Here is a 16,001-nt window from a genome sequence, read left to right as displayed (position 1 = left end):
TATAGAGCTACAGATACTCACTGTGCCTGTATATAGGGCTACAGATACTCACTGTGCCTGTATATAGGGCTACAGATACTCACTGTGCTGTATATAGAGCTACACATACTCACTGTGCTGTATATAGGGCTACAGATACTCACTGTGCCTGTATATAGGGCTACAGATACTCACTGTGCTGTATATAGGGCTACAGATACTCACTGTGCTGTATATAGGGCTACAGATACTCACTGTGCTGTATATAGGGCTACAGATACTCACTGTGCTGTATATAGGACTACAGATACTCACTGTGCCTGTATATAGAGCTACAGATACTCACTGTGCTGTATATAGAGCTACAGATACTCACTGTGCCTGTATATAGAGCTACAGATACTCACTGTGCCTGTATATAGGGCTACAGATACTCACTGTGCTGTATATAGGGCTACAGATACTCACTGTGCTGTATATAGAGCTACAGATACTCACTGTGCTGTATATAGAGCTACAGATACTCACTGTGCCTGTATATAGAGCTACAGATACTCACTGTGCCTGTATATAGAGCTACAGATACTCACTGTGCCTGAATATAGGACTACAGATACTCACTGTGCTGTATATAGGGCTACAGATACTCACTGTGCCTGTATATAGGACTACAGATACTCACTGTGCTGTATATAGAGCTACAGATACTCAATGTGCCTGTATATAGAGCTACAGATACTCACTGTGCCTGTATATAGAGCTACAGATACTCACTGTGCTGTATATACAGCTACAGATACTCACTGTGCTGTATATAGGACTACAGATACTCACTGTGCTGTATATAGAGCTACAGATACTCAATGTGCCTGTATATAGAGCTACAGATACTCACTGTGCCTGTATATAGAGCTACAGATACTCACTGTGCCTGAATATAGAGCTACAGATACTCACTGTGCTGTATATACAGCTACAGATACTCACTGTGCTGTATATAGGGCTACAGATACTCACTGTGCCTGTATATAGAGCTACAGATACTCACTGTGCTGTATATAGAGCTACAGATACTCACTGTGCTGTATATAGGGCTACAGATACTCACTGTGCAGTATATAGGACTACAGATACTCACTGTGCTGTATATAGAGCTACAGATACTCACTGTGCTGTATATAGAGCTACAGATACTCACTGTGCTGTATATAGAGCTACAGATACTCACTGTGCTGTATATAGAGCTACAGATACTCACTGTGCTGTATATAGGGCTACAGATACTCACTGTGCTGTATATAGAGCTACAGATACTCACTGTGCTGTATATAGGGCTACAGATACTCACTGTGCTGTATATAGAGCTACAGATACTCACTGTGCCTGTATATAGGACTACAGAAACTCACTGTGCCTGTATATAGGGCTACAGATACTTACTGTGCTGTATATAGAGCTACAGATACTCACTGTGCTGTATATAGGACTACAGATACTCACTGTGCTGTATATAGGGCTACAGATACTCACTGTGCTGTATATAGGGCTACAGATACTCACTGTGCTGTATATAGGACTACAGATACTCACTGTGCTGTATATAGAGCTACAGATACTCACTGTGCTGTATATAGAGCTACAGATACTCACTGTGCTGTATATAGATCTACAGATACTCACTGTGCTGTATATAGAGCTACAGATACTCACTGTGCTGTATATAGAGCTACAGATACTCACTGTGCTGTATATAGAGCTACAGATACTCACTGTGCCTGTATATAGAGCTACAGATACTCACTGTGCTGTATATAGAGCTACAGATACTCACTGTGCTGTATATAGAGCTACAGATACTCACTGTGCCTGTATATAGAGCTACAGATACTCACTGTGCTGTATATAGAGCTACAGATACTCACTGTGCCTGTATACAGAGCTACAGATACTCCTGTGCTGTATATAGGGCTACAGATACTCACTGTGCCAGTATATAGAGCTACAGATACTCACTGTGCCTGTATATAGAGCTACAGATACTCCTGTGCTGTATATAGGGCTACAGATACTCACTGTGCCAGTATATAGGGCTACAGATACTCACTGTGCTGTATATAGGGCTACAGATACTCACTGTGCTGTATATAGAGCTACAGATACTCACTGTGCTGTATATAGAGCTACAGATACTCACTGTGCTGTATATAGGACTACAGATACTCACTGTGCTGTATATAGAGCTACAGATACTCACTGTGCTGTATATAGAGCTACAGATACTCACTGTGCTGTATATAGGGCTACAGATACTCACTGTGCTGTATATAGAGCTACAGATACTCCTGTGCTGTATATAGGGCTACAGATACTCACTGTGCCAGTATATAGGGCTACAGATACTCACTGTGCCTGTATATAGGGCTACAGATACTCACTGTGCTGTATATAGGGCTACAGATACTCACTGTGCTGTATATAGAGCTACAGATACTCACTGTGCCTGTATATAGAGCTACAGATACTCACTGTGCCTGTATATAGGGCTACAGATACTCACTGTGCCTGTATATAGGGCTACAGATACTCACTGTGCTGTATATAGGGCTACAGATACTCACTGTGCTGTATATAGAGCTACAGATACTCACTGTGCCTGTATATAGAGCTACAGATACTCACTGTGCCTGTATATAGGGCTACAGATACTCACTGTGCCTGTATATAGGGCTACAGATACTCACTGTGCTGTATATAGGACTACAGATACTCACTGTGCCTGTATATAGGACTACAGATACTCACTGTGCCTGTATATAGGGCTACAGATACTCACTGTGCCTGTATATAGGGCTACAGATACTCACTGTGCTGTATATAGAGCTACAGATACTCACTGTGCTGTATATAGAGCTACAGATACTCACTGTGCTGTATATAGAGCTACAGATACTCACTGTCCCTGTATATAGAGCTACAGATACTCACTGTGCTGTATATAGGGCTACAGATACTCACTGTGCTGTATATAGAGCTACAGATACTCACTGTGCTGTATATAGAGCTACAGATACTCACTGTGCTGTATATAGGACTACAGATACTCACTGTGCCTGTATATAGAGCTACAGATACTCACTGTGCCTGTATATAGAGCTACAGATACTCACTGTGCTGTATATAGAGCTACAGATACTCACTGTGCCTGTATATAGAGCTACAGATACTCACTGTGCTGTATATAGAGCTACAGATACTCACTGTGCCTGTATATAGAGCTACAGATATTCACTATGCTGTATATAGAGCTACAGATACTCACTGTGCTGTATATAGAGCTACAGATATTCACTATGCTGTATATAGAGCTACAGATACTCACTGTGCTGTATATAGAGCTACAGATACTCACTGTGCCTGTATATAGAGCTACAGATACTCACTGTGCTGTATATAGAGCTACAGATACTCACTGTGCCTGTATATAGAGCTACAGATACTCACTGTGCTTTATATAGAGCTACAGATACTCACTGTGCTGTATATAGAGCTACAGATACTCACTGTGCTGTATATAGAGCTACAGATACTCACTGTGCTGTATATAGAGCTACAGATACTCACTGTGCTGTATATAGAGCTACAGATACTCACTGTGCCTGTATATAGAGCTACAGACACTCACTGTGCTTTATATAGAGCTACAGATACTCACTGTGCCTGTATATAGAGCTACAGATACTCACTGTGCTGTATATAGAGCTACAGATACTCACTGTGCTGTACATAGGGCTACAGATACTCACTGTGCTGCATATAGGGCTACAGATACTCACTGTGCTGTATATAGAGCTACAGATACTCACTGTGCCTGTATATAGAGCTACAGATACTCACTGTGCTGTATATAGAGCTACAGATACTTACTGTGCTGTATATAGAGCTACAGATACTCACTGTGCCTGTATATAGAGCTACAGATACTCACTGTGCTGTATATAGAGCTACAGATACTCACTGTGCCTGTATATAGAGCTACAGATACTCCTGTGCTGTATATAGGGCTACAGATACTCACTGTGCCAGTATATAGAGCTACAGATACTCACTGTGCCTGTATATAGAGCTACAGATACTCCTGTGCTGTATATAGGGCTACAGATACTCACTGTGCCAGTATATAGGGCTACAGATACTCACTGTGCTGTATATAGGGCTACAGATACTCACTGTGCTGTATATAGAGCTACAGATACTCACTGTGCCTGTATATAGAGCTACAGATACTCACTGTGCCTGTATATAGAGCTACAGATACTCACTGTGCTGTATATAGAGCTACAGATACTCACTGTGCTGTATATAGAGCTACAGATACTCACTGTGCCTGTATATAGAGCTACAGATACTCCTGTGCTGTATATAGGGCTACAGATACTCACTGTGCCAGTATATAGGGCTACAGATACTCACTGTGCTGTATATAGGGCTACAGATACTCACTGTGCTGTAAATAGGGCTACAGATACTCACTGTGCTGTATATAGAGCTACAGATACTCACTGTGCCTGTATATAGAGCTACAGATACTCACTGTGCCTGTATATAGGGCTACAGATACTCACTGTGCCTGTATATAGGGCTACAGATACTCACTGTGCTGTATATAGAGCTACAGATACTCACTGTGCTGTATATAGGGTTACAGATACTCACTGTGCTGTATATAGAGCTACAGATACTCACTGTGCTGTATATAGAGCTACAGATACTCACTGTGCTGTATATAGGGCTACAGATACTCACTGTGCCTGTATATAGAGCTACAGATACTCACTGTGCTGTATATAGGGCTACAGATACTCACTGTGCTGTATATAGAGCTACAGATACTCACTGTGCTGTATATAGAGCTACAGATACTCACTGTGCCTGTATATAGGACTACAGATACTCACTGTGCTGTATATAGAGCTAGATACTCACTGTGCCTGTATATAGAGCTACAGATACTCACTGTGCCTGTATATAGAGCTACAGATACTCACTGTGCCTGTATATAGAGTTACAGATACTCACTGTGCCTGTATATAGGGTTACAGATACTCACTGTGCTGTATATAGAGCTACAGATACTCACTGTGCTGTATATAGAGCTACAGATACTCACTGTGCTGTATATAGGGCTACAGATACTCACTGTGCTGTATAAAGAGCTACAGATACTCACTGTGCCTGTATATAGGACTACAGATACTCACTGTGCTGTATATAGGGCTACAGATACTCACTGTGCTGTATATAGGACTACAGATACTCACTGTGCTGTATATAGAGCTACAGATACTCACTGTGCCTGTATATAGAGCTACAGATACTCACTGTGCTGTATATAGAGCTACAGATACTCACTGTGCCTGTATATAGAGCTACAGATACTCACTGTGCTGTATATAGAGCTACAGATACTCACTGTGCTGTATATAGAGCTACAGATACTCACTGTGCTGTATATAGAGCTACAGATACTCACTGTGCTGTATATAGAGCTACAGATACTCACTGTGCCTGTATATAGAGCTACAGACACTCACTGTGCTTTATATAGAGCTACAGATACTCACTGTGCCTGTATATAGAGCTACAGATACTCACTGTGCTTTATATAGAGCTACAGATACTCACTGTGCCTGTATATAGAGCTACAGATACTCACTGTGCCTGTATATAGAGCTACAGATACTCACTGTGCTGTATATAGAGCTACAGATACTCACTGTGCTTTATATAGAGCTACAGATACTCACTGTGCCTGTATATAGAGCTACAGATACTCACTGTGCCTGTATATAGAGCTACAGATACTCACTGTGCTTTATATAGAGCTACAGATACTCACTGTGCTGTATATAGAGCTACAGATACTCACTGTGCCTGTATATAGAGCTACAGACACTCACTGTGCTTTATATAGAGCTACAGATACTCACTGTGCCTGTATATAGAGCTACAGATACTCACTGTGCCTGTATATAGAGCTACAGATACTCACTGTGCTGTATATAGAGCTACAGATACTCACTGTGCTGTATATAGAGCTACAGATACTCACTGTGCCTGTATATAGAGCTACAGACACTCACTGTGCTTTATATAGAGCTACAGATACTCACTGTGCTGTATATAGGGTTACAGATACTCACTGTGCTGTATATAGAGCTACAGATACTCACTGTGCTGTATATAGAGCTACAGATACTCACTGTGCCTGTATATAGAGCTACAGATACTCACTGTGCTGTATATAGAGCTACAGATACTCACTGTGCTGTATATAGGACTACAGATACTCACTGTGCTGTATATAGAGCTACAGATACTCACTGTGCTGTATATAGGACTACAGATACTCACTGTGCTGTACATAGGGCTACAGATACTCACTGTGCTGCATATAGGGCTACAGATACTCACTGTGCTGTATATAGAGCTACAGATACTCACTGTGCCTGTATATAGAGCTACAGATACTCACTGTGCTGTATATAGAGCTACAGATACTCACTGTGCTGTATATAGAGCTACAGATACTCACTGTGCCTGTATATAGAGCTACAGATACTCACTGTGCTGTATATAGAGCTACAGATACTCACTGTGCCTGTATATAGAGCTACAGATACTCCTGTGCTGTATATAGAGCTACAGATACTCACTGTGCTGTATATAGAGCTACAGATACTCACTGTGCCAGTATATAGAGCTACAGATACTCACTGTGCCTGTATATAGAGCTACAGATACTCCTGTGCTGTATATAGGGCTACAGATACTCACTGTGCCAGTATATAGGGCTACAGATACTCACTGTGCTGTATATAGGGCTACAGATACTCACTGTGCTGTATATAGAGCTACAGATACTCACTGTGCCTGTATATAGAGCTACAGATACTCACTGTGCCTGTATATAGAGCTACAGATACTCACTGTGCCTGTATATAGAGTTACAGATACTCACTGTGCCTGTATATAGGGTTACAGATACTCACTGTGCTGTATATAGAGCTACAGATACTCACTGTGCTGTATATAGAGCTACAGATACTCACTGTGCTGTATATAGGGCTACAGATACTCACTGTGCTGTATAAAGAGCTACAGATACTCACTGTGCCTGTATATAGGACTACAGATACTCACTGTGCTGTATATAGGGCTACAGATACTCACTGTGCTGTATATAGGACTACAGATACTCACTGTGCTGTATATAGAGCTACAGATACTCACTGTGCCTGTATATAGAGCTACAGATACTCACTGTGCTGTATATAGAGCTACAGATACTCACTGTGCCTGTATATAGAGCTACAGATACTCACTGTGCTGTATATAGAGCTACAGATACTCACTGTGCCTGTATATAGAGCTACAGACACTCACTGTGCTTTATATAGAGCTACAGATACTCACTGTGCTGTATATAGAGCTACAGATACTCACTGTGCTTTATATAGAGCTACAGATACTCACTGTGCCTGTATATAGAGCTACAGATACTCACTGTGCCTGTATATAGAGCTACAGATACTCACTGTGCTGTATATAGAGCTACAGATACTCACTGTGCTTTATATAGAGCTACAGATACTCACTCTGCCTGTATATAGAGCTACAGATACTCACTGTGCCTGTATATAGAGCTACAGATACTCACTGTGCTTTATATAGAGCTACAGATACTCACTGTGCTGTATATAGAGCTACAGATACTCACTGTGCCTGTATATAGAGCTACAGACACTCACTGTGCTGTATATAGGACTACAGATACTCACTGTGCTTTATATAGAGCTACAGATACTCACTGTGCCTGTATATAGAGCTACAGATACTCACTGTGCCTGTATATAGAGCTACAGATACTCACTGTGCTGTATATAGAGCTACAGATACTCACTGTGCTGTATATAGAGCTACAGATACTCACTGTGCCTGTATATAGAGCTACAGACACTCACTGTGCTTTATATAGAGCTACAGATACTCACTGTGCTGTATATAGGGTTACAGATACTCACTGTGCTGTATATAGAGCTACAGATACTCACTGTGCTGTATATAGAGCTACAGATACTCACTGTGCCTGTATATAGAGCTACAGATACTCACTGTGCTGTATATAGAGCTACAGATACTCACTGTGCTGTACATAGGGCTACAGATACTCACTGTGCTGCATATAGGGCTACAGATACTCACTGTGCTGTATATAGAGCTACAGATACTCACTGTGCCTGTATATAGAGCTACAGATACTCACTGTGCTGTATATAGAGCTACAGATACTCACTGTGCTGTATATAGAGCTACAGATACTCACTGTGCCTGTATATAGAGCTACAGATACTCACTGTGCTGTATATAGAGCTACAGATACTCACTGTGCCTGTATATAGAGCTACAGATACTCCTGTGCTGTATATAGAGCTACAGATACTCACTGTGCTGTATATAGAGCTACAGATACTCACTGTGCCAGTATATAGAGCTACAGATACTCACTGTGCCTGTATATAGAGCTACAGATACTCCTGTGCTGTATATAGGGCTACAGATACTCACTGTGCCAGTATATAGGGCTACAGATACTCACTGTGCTGTATATAGGGCTACAGATACTCACTGTGCTGTATATAGAGCTACAGATACTCACTGTGCCTGTATATAGAGCTACAGATACTCACTGTGCCTGTATATAGAGCTACAGATACTCACTGTGCTGTATATAGAGCTACAGATACTCACTGTGCTGTATATAGAGCTACAGATACTCACTGTGCCTGTATATAGAGCTACAGATACTCCTGTGCTGTATATAGGGCTACAGATACTCACTGTGCCAGTATATAGGGCTACAGATACTCACTGTGCCTGTATATAGGGCTACAGATACTCACTGTGCTGTATATAGGGCTACAGATACTCACTGTGCTGTATATAGAGCTACAGATACTCACTGTGCCTGTATATAGAGCTACAGATACTCACTGTGCCTGTATATAGGGCTACAGATACTCACTGTGCCTGTATATAGGGCTACAGATACTCACTGTGCTGTATATAGAGCTACAGATACTCACTGTGCTGTATATAGGGTTACAGATACTCACTGTGCTGTATATAGAGCTACAGATACTCACTGTGCTGTATATAGAGCTACAGATACTCACTGTGCTGTATATAGGGCTACAGATACTCACTGCCTGTATATAGAGCTACAGATACTCACTGTGCTGTATATAGGGCTACAGATACTCACTGTGCTGTATATAGAGCTACAGATACTCACTGTGCCTGTATATAGGACTACAGATACTCACTGTGCTGTATATAGAGCTACAGATACTCACTGTGCCTGTATATAGGACTACAGATACTCACTGTGCTGTATATAGAGCTACAGATACTCACTGTGCCTGTATATAGAGCTACAGATACTCACTGTGCCTGTATATAGAGCTACAGATACTCACTGTGCCTGTATATAGAGTTACAGATACTCACTGTGCCTGTATATAGGGTTACAGATACTCACTGTGCTGTATATAGAGCTACAGATACTCACTGTGCTGTATATAGAGCTACAGATACTCACTGTGCTGTATATAGGGCTACAGATACTCACTGTGCTGTATAAAGAGCTACAGATACTCACTGTGCCTGTATATAGGACTACAGATACTCACTGTGCTGTATATAGGGCTACAGATACTCACTGTGCTGTATATAGGACTACAGATACTCACTGTGCTGTATATAGGACTACAGATACTCACTGTGCTGCATATAGAGCTACAGATACTCACTGTGCCTGTATATAGGGCTACAGATACTCACTGTGCCTGTATATAGGGCTACAGATACTCACTGTGCTGTATATAGAGATACAGATACTCACTGTGCTGTATATAGAGCTACAGATACTCACTGTCCTGTATATAGGACTACAGATACTCACTGTGCTGCATATAGAGCTACAGATACTCACTGTGCCTGTATATAGAGCTACAGACACTCACTGTGCCTGTATATAGGACTACAGATACTCACTGTGCTGCATATAGAGCTACAGATACTCACTGTGCCTGTATATAGAGCTACAGATACTCACTGTGCCTGTATATAGGGCTACAGATACTCACTGTGCTGTATATAGAGCTACAGATACTCACTGTCCCTGTATATAGAGCTACAGATACTCACTGTGCCTGTATATAGAGCTACAGATACTCACTGTGCCTGTATATAGGGCTACAGATACTCACTGTGCTGTATATAGAGCTACAGATACTCACTGTCCCTGTATATAGAGCTACAGATACTCACTGTGCCTGTATATAGGACTACAGATACTCACTGTGCTGCATATAGAGCTACAGATACTCACTGTCCCTGTATATAGAGCTACAGATACTCACTGTGCTGTATATAGAGCTACAGATACTCACTGTGCCTGTATATAGGACTACAGATACTCACTGTGCTGTATATAGGACTACAGATACTCACTGGGCTGTATATAGAGCTACAGATACTCACTGTGCCTGTATATAGAGCTACAGATACTCACTGTGCTGTATATAGAGCTACAGATACTCACTGTGCCTGTATATAGGGCTACAGATACTCACTGTGCCTGTATATAGAGCTACAGATACTCACTGTGCCTGTATATAGGGCTACAGAAACTCACTGTGCCTGTATATAGAGCTACAGATACTCACTGTGCTGTATATAGAGCTACAGATACTCACTGTGCTGTATATAGAGCTACAGATACTCACTGTGCCTGTAAATAGGGCGACAGATACTCACTGTGCCTGTATATAGGGCTATAGATACTCACTGTGCTGTATAAAGAGCTACAGATACTCACTGTGCCTGCATATAGGGCTACAGATACTCACTGTGCCTGTATATAGGGCTAGAGATACTCACTGTGCTGTATAAAGAGCTACAGATACTCACTGTGCTGTATATAGAGCTACAGATACTCACTGTGCTGTATATAGAGCTACAGATACTCACTGTGCTGTATATAGAGCTACAGATACTCACTGTGCCTGTATATAGGGCTACAGATACTCACTGTGCTGTATATAGGGCTAGAGATACTCACTGTGCTGTATATAGGACTACAGATACTCACTGTGCTGTATATAGGGCTAGAGATACTCACTGTGCTGTATATAGGACTACAGATACTCACTGTGCCTGTATATAGGGCTACAGATACTCACTGTGCTGTATATAGAACTACAGATACTCACTGTGCTGTATATAGAGCTACAGATACTCACTGTGCTGTATATAGAGCTACAGATACTCACTGTGCCTGTATATAGGGTTACAGATACTCACTGTGCTGTATATAGAGCTACAGATACTCACTGTGCTGTATATAGAGCTACAGATACTCACTGTGCTGTATATAGGGCTACAGATACTCACTGTGCTGTATAAAGAGCTACAGATACTCACTGTTCCTGTATATAGGACTACAGATACTCACTGTGCTGTATATAGGGCTACAGATACTCACTGTGCTGTATATAGGACTACAGATACTCACTGTGCTGTATATAGGACTACAGATACTCACTGTGCTGCATATAGAGCTACAGATACTCACTGTGCCTGTATATAGGGCTACAGATACTCACTGTGCCTGTATATAGGGCTACAGATACTCACTGTGCCTGTATATAGAGATACAGATACTCACTGTGCTGTATATAGAGCTACAGATACTCACTGTCCTGTATATAGGACTACAGATACTCACTGTGCTGCATATAGAGCTACAGATACTCACTGTGCCTGTATATAGGGCTACAGATACTCACTGTGCCTGTATATAGGGCTACAGATACTCACTGTGCTGTATATATAGCTACAGATACTCACTGTGCTGTATATAGAGCTACAGATACTCACTGTGCCTGTATATAGGACTACAGATACTCACTGTGCTGTATATAGGACTACAGATACTCACTGTGCTGTATATAGAGCTACAGATACTCACTGTGCCTGTATATAGGGCTACAGATACTCACTGTGCCTGTATATAGAGCTACAGATACTCACTGTGCCTGTATATAGGGCTACAGATACTCACTGTGCCTGTATATAGAGCTACAGATACTCACTGTGCTGTATATAGAGCTACAGATACTCACTGTGCTGTATATAGAGCTACAGATACTCACTGTGCCTGTATATAGGGCGACAGATACTCACTGTGCCTGTATATAGGGCTAGAGATACTCACTGTGCTGTATAAAGAGCTACAGATACTCACTGTGCCTGTATATAGGGCTACAGATACTCACTGTGCCTGTATATAGGGCTAGAGATACTCACTGTGCTGTATAAAGAGCTACAGATACTCACTGTGCTGTATATAGAGCTACAGATACTCACTGTGCTGTATATAGAGCTACAGATACTCACTGTGCCTGTATATAGGGCTACAGATACTCACTGTGCTGTATATAGGGCTAGAGATACTCACTGTGCTGTATATAAGACTACAGATACTCACTGTGCTGTATATAGGACTACAGATACTCACTGTGCTGCATATAGAGCTACAGATACTCACTGTGCCTGTATATAGGGCTACAGATACTCACTGTGCTGTATATAGAGCTACAGATACTCACTGTGCTGTATATAGAGCTACAGATACTCACTGTGCCTGTATATAGGGCTACAGATACTCACTGTGCTGTATATAGAGCTACAGATACTCACTGTGCTGTATATAGAGCTACAGATACTCACTGTGCCTGTATATAGGACTACAGATACTCACTGTGCTGTATATAGGACTACAGATACTCACTGTGCTGTATATAGAGCTACAGATACTCACTGTGCTGTATATAGAGCTACAGATACTCACTGTGCCTGTATATAGGACTACAGATACTCACTGTGCTGTATATAGGACTACAGATACTCACTGTGCTGTATATAGGTCTACAGATACTCACTGTGCTGTATATAGAGCTACAGATACTCACTGTGCCTGTATATAGAGCTACAGATACTCACTGTGCCTGTATATAGAGCTACAGATACTCACTGTGCTGTATATAGAGCTACAGATACTCACTGTGCCTGAATATAGAGCTACAGATACTCACTGTGCTGTATATAGAGCTACAGATACTCACTGTGCTGTATATAGAGCTACAGATACTCACTGTGCTGTATATAGGGTTACAGATACTCACTGTGCCTGTATATAGGGCTACAGATACTCACTGTGCCTGTATATAGGGTTACAGATACTCACTGTGCTGTATATAGAGCTACAGATACTCACTATGCCTGTATATAGGGCTACAGATATTCACTGTGCTGTATATAGAGCTACAGATACTCACTGTGCTGTATATAGAGCTACAGATACTCACTGTGCCTGTATATAGGGCTACAGATACTCACTGTGCTGTATATAGAGCTACAGATACTCACTGTGCCTGTATATAGGACTACAGATACTCACTGTGCTGTATATAGGTCTACAGATACTCACTGTGCTGTATATAGAGCTACAGATACTCACTGTGCTGTATATAGGGCTACAGATACTCACTGTGCCTGTATATAGGGCTACAGATACTCACTGTGCTGTATATAGAGCTACAGATACTCACTGTGCTGTATATAGGGCTACAGATACTCACTGTGCCTGTATATAGAGCTACAGATACTCACTGTGCTGTATATAGAGCTACAGATACTCACTGTGCTGTATATAGGTCTACAGATACTCACTGTGCCTGTATATAGAGCTACAGATACTCACTGTGCTGTATATAGGGCTACAGATACTCACTGTGCCTGTATATAGGGCTACAGATACTCACTGTGCCTGTATATAGAGCTACAGATACTCACTGTGCTGTATATAGGGCTACAGATACTCACTGTGCCTGTATATAGGTCTACAGATACTCACTGTGCCTGTATATAGAGCTACAGATACTCACTGTGCTGAATATAGGGCTACAGATACTCACTGTGCATGTATATAGAGCTACAGATACTCACTGTGCTGTAAATAGAGCTACAGATACTCACTGTGCCTGTATATAGGGCTACAGATACTCACTGTGCTGTATATAGAGCTACAGATACTCACTGTGCTGTACATAGGACTACAGATACTCACTGTGCCTGTATATAGGGCTACAGATAATCACTGTGACTGTATATAGGGCTACAGATACTCACTGTGCTGTATATAGGGCTACAGATACTCACTGTCCCTGTATATAGAGCTACAGATACTCACTGTGCCTGTATATAGGGCTACAGATACTCACTGTGCCTGTATATAGAGCTACAGATACTCACTGTGCCTGTATATAGGGCTACAGAAACTCACTGTGCCTGTATATAGGGCTACAGATACTCACTGTGCCTGTATATAGGGCTACAGATACTCACTGTGCTGTATATAGGGCTACAGATACTCACTGTGCCTGTATATAGGGCTACAGATACTCACTGTGCCTGTATATAGGACTATAGATACTCACTGTGCCTGTATATAGGGCTACAGATACTCACTGTGCCTGTATATAGGGCTACAGATACTCACTGTGCTGTATATAGAGCTACAGATACTCATTGTGCTGTATATAGGGCTACAGATACTCACTGTGCTGTATATAGAGCTACAGATACTCACTGTGCCTGTATATAGGGCTACAGATACTCACTGTGCCTGTATATAGGACTACAGATACTCACTGTGCTGTATATAGAGCTACAGATACTCATTGTGCTGTATATAGGGCTACAGATACTCATTGTGCCTGTATATAGGACTACAGATACTCACTGTGCCTGTATATAGGACTACAGATACTCACTGTGCCTGTATATAGGGCTACAGATACTCACTGTGCCTGTATATAGGGCTACAGATACTCACTGTGCCTGTATATAGGGCTACAGATACTCACTGTGCCTGAATAAAGAGCTACAGATACTCACTGTGCTGTATATAGAGCTACAGATACTCACTGTGCCTGTATATAGGGCTACAGATACTCACTGTGCTGTATATAGAACTACAGATACTCACTGTGCCTGTATATAGGGCTACAGATACTCACTGTGCTGTATATAGGGCTACAGATACTCACTGTGCCTGTATATAGGGCTACAGATACTCACTGTGCTGTATATAGGGCTACAGATACTCACTGTGCTGTATATAGGGCTACAGAAACTCACTGTGCCTGTATATAGGGCTACAGATACTCACTGTGCTGTATATAGGGCTACAGATACTCACTGTGCTGTATATAGGGCTACAGATACTCACTGTGCCTGTATATAGGGCTACAGATACTCACTGTGCCTGTATATAGGTCTACAGATACTCACTGTGCCTGTATATAGGGCTACAGATACTCACTGTGCCTGTATATAGGGCTACAGATACTCACTGTGCTGTATATAGGGCTACAGATACTCACTGTGCCTGTATATAGAGCTACAGATACTCACTGTGCCTGTATATAGGACTACAGATACTCACTGTGCCTGTATATAGAGCTACAGATACTCACTGTGCCTGTATATAGGACTACAGATACTCACTGTGCCTGTATATAGGGCTACAGATACTCATTGTGCTGTATATAGAGCTACAGATACTCACTGTGCTGTATATAGAGCTACAGATACTCACTGTGCTGTATATAGGGATACAGATACTCACTGTGCCTGCATAAAGAGCTACAGATACTCACTGTGCTGTATATAGGGCTACAGATACTCACTGTGCCTGTATATAGGACTACAGATACTCAGTGTGCTGTATATAGGGCTACAGATACTCACTGTGCCTGTATATAGGACTACAGATACTTACTGTGCCTGTATATAGGGCTACAGATACTCACTGTGCCTGTATATAGAGCTAGAGA

Source organism: Phyllobates terribilis, unplaced genomic scaffold (assembly GCF_046119375.1).
Source record: "Phyllobates terribilis strain yellow unplaced genomic scaffold, ASM4611937v1 Scaffold_12__6_contigs__length_324123572, whole genome shotgun sequence".
Classification (NCBI taxonomy): Eukaryota; Metazoa; Chordata; class Amphibia; order Anura; family Dendrobatidae; genus Phyllobates; species Phyllobates terribilis.
This window is presented reverse-complemented; position numbering follows the sequence as displayed.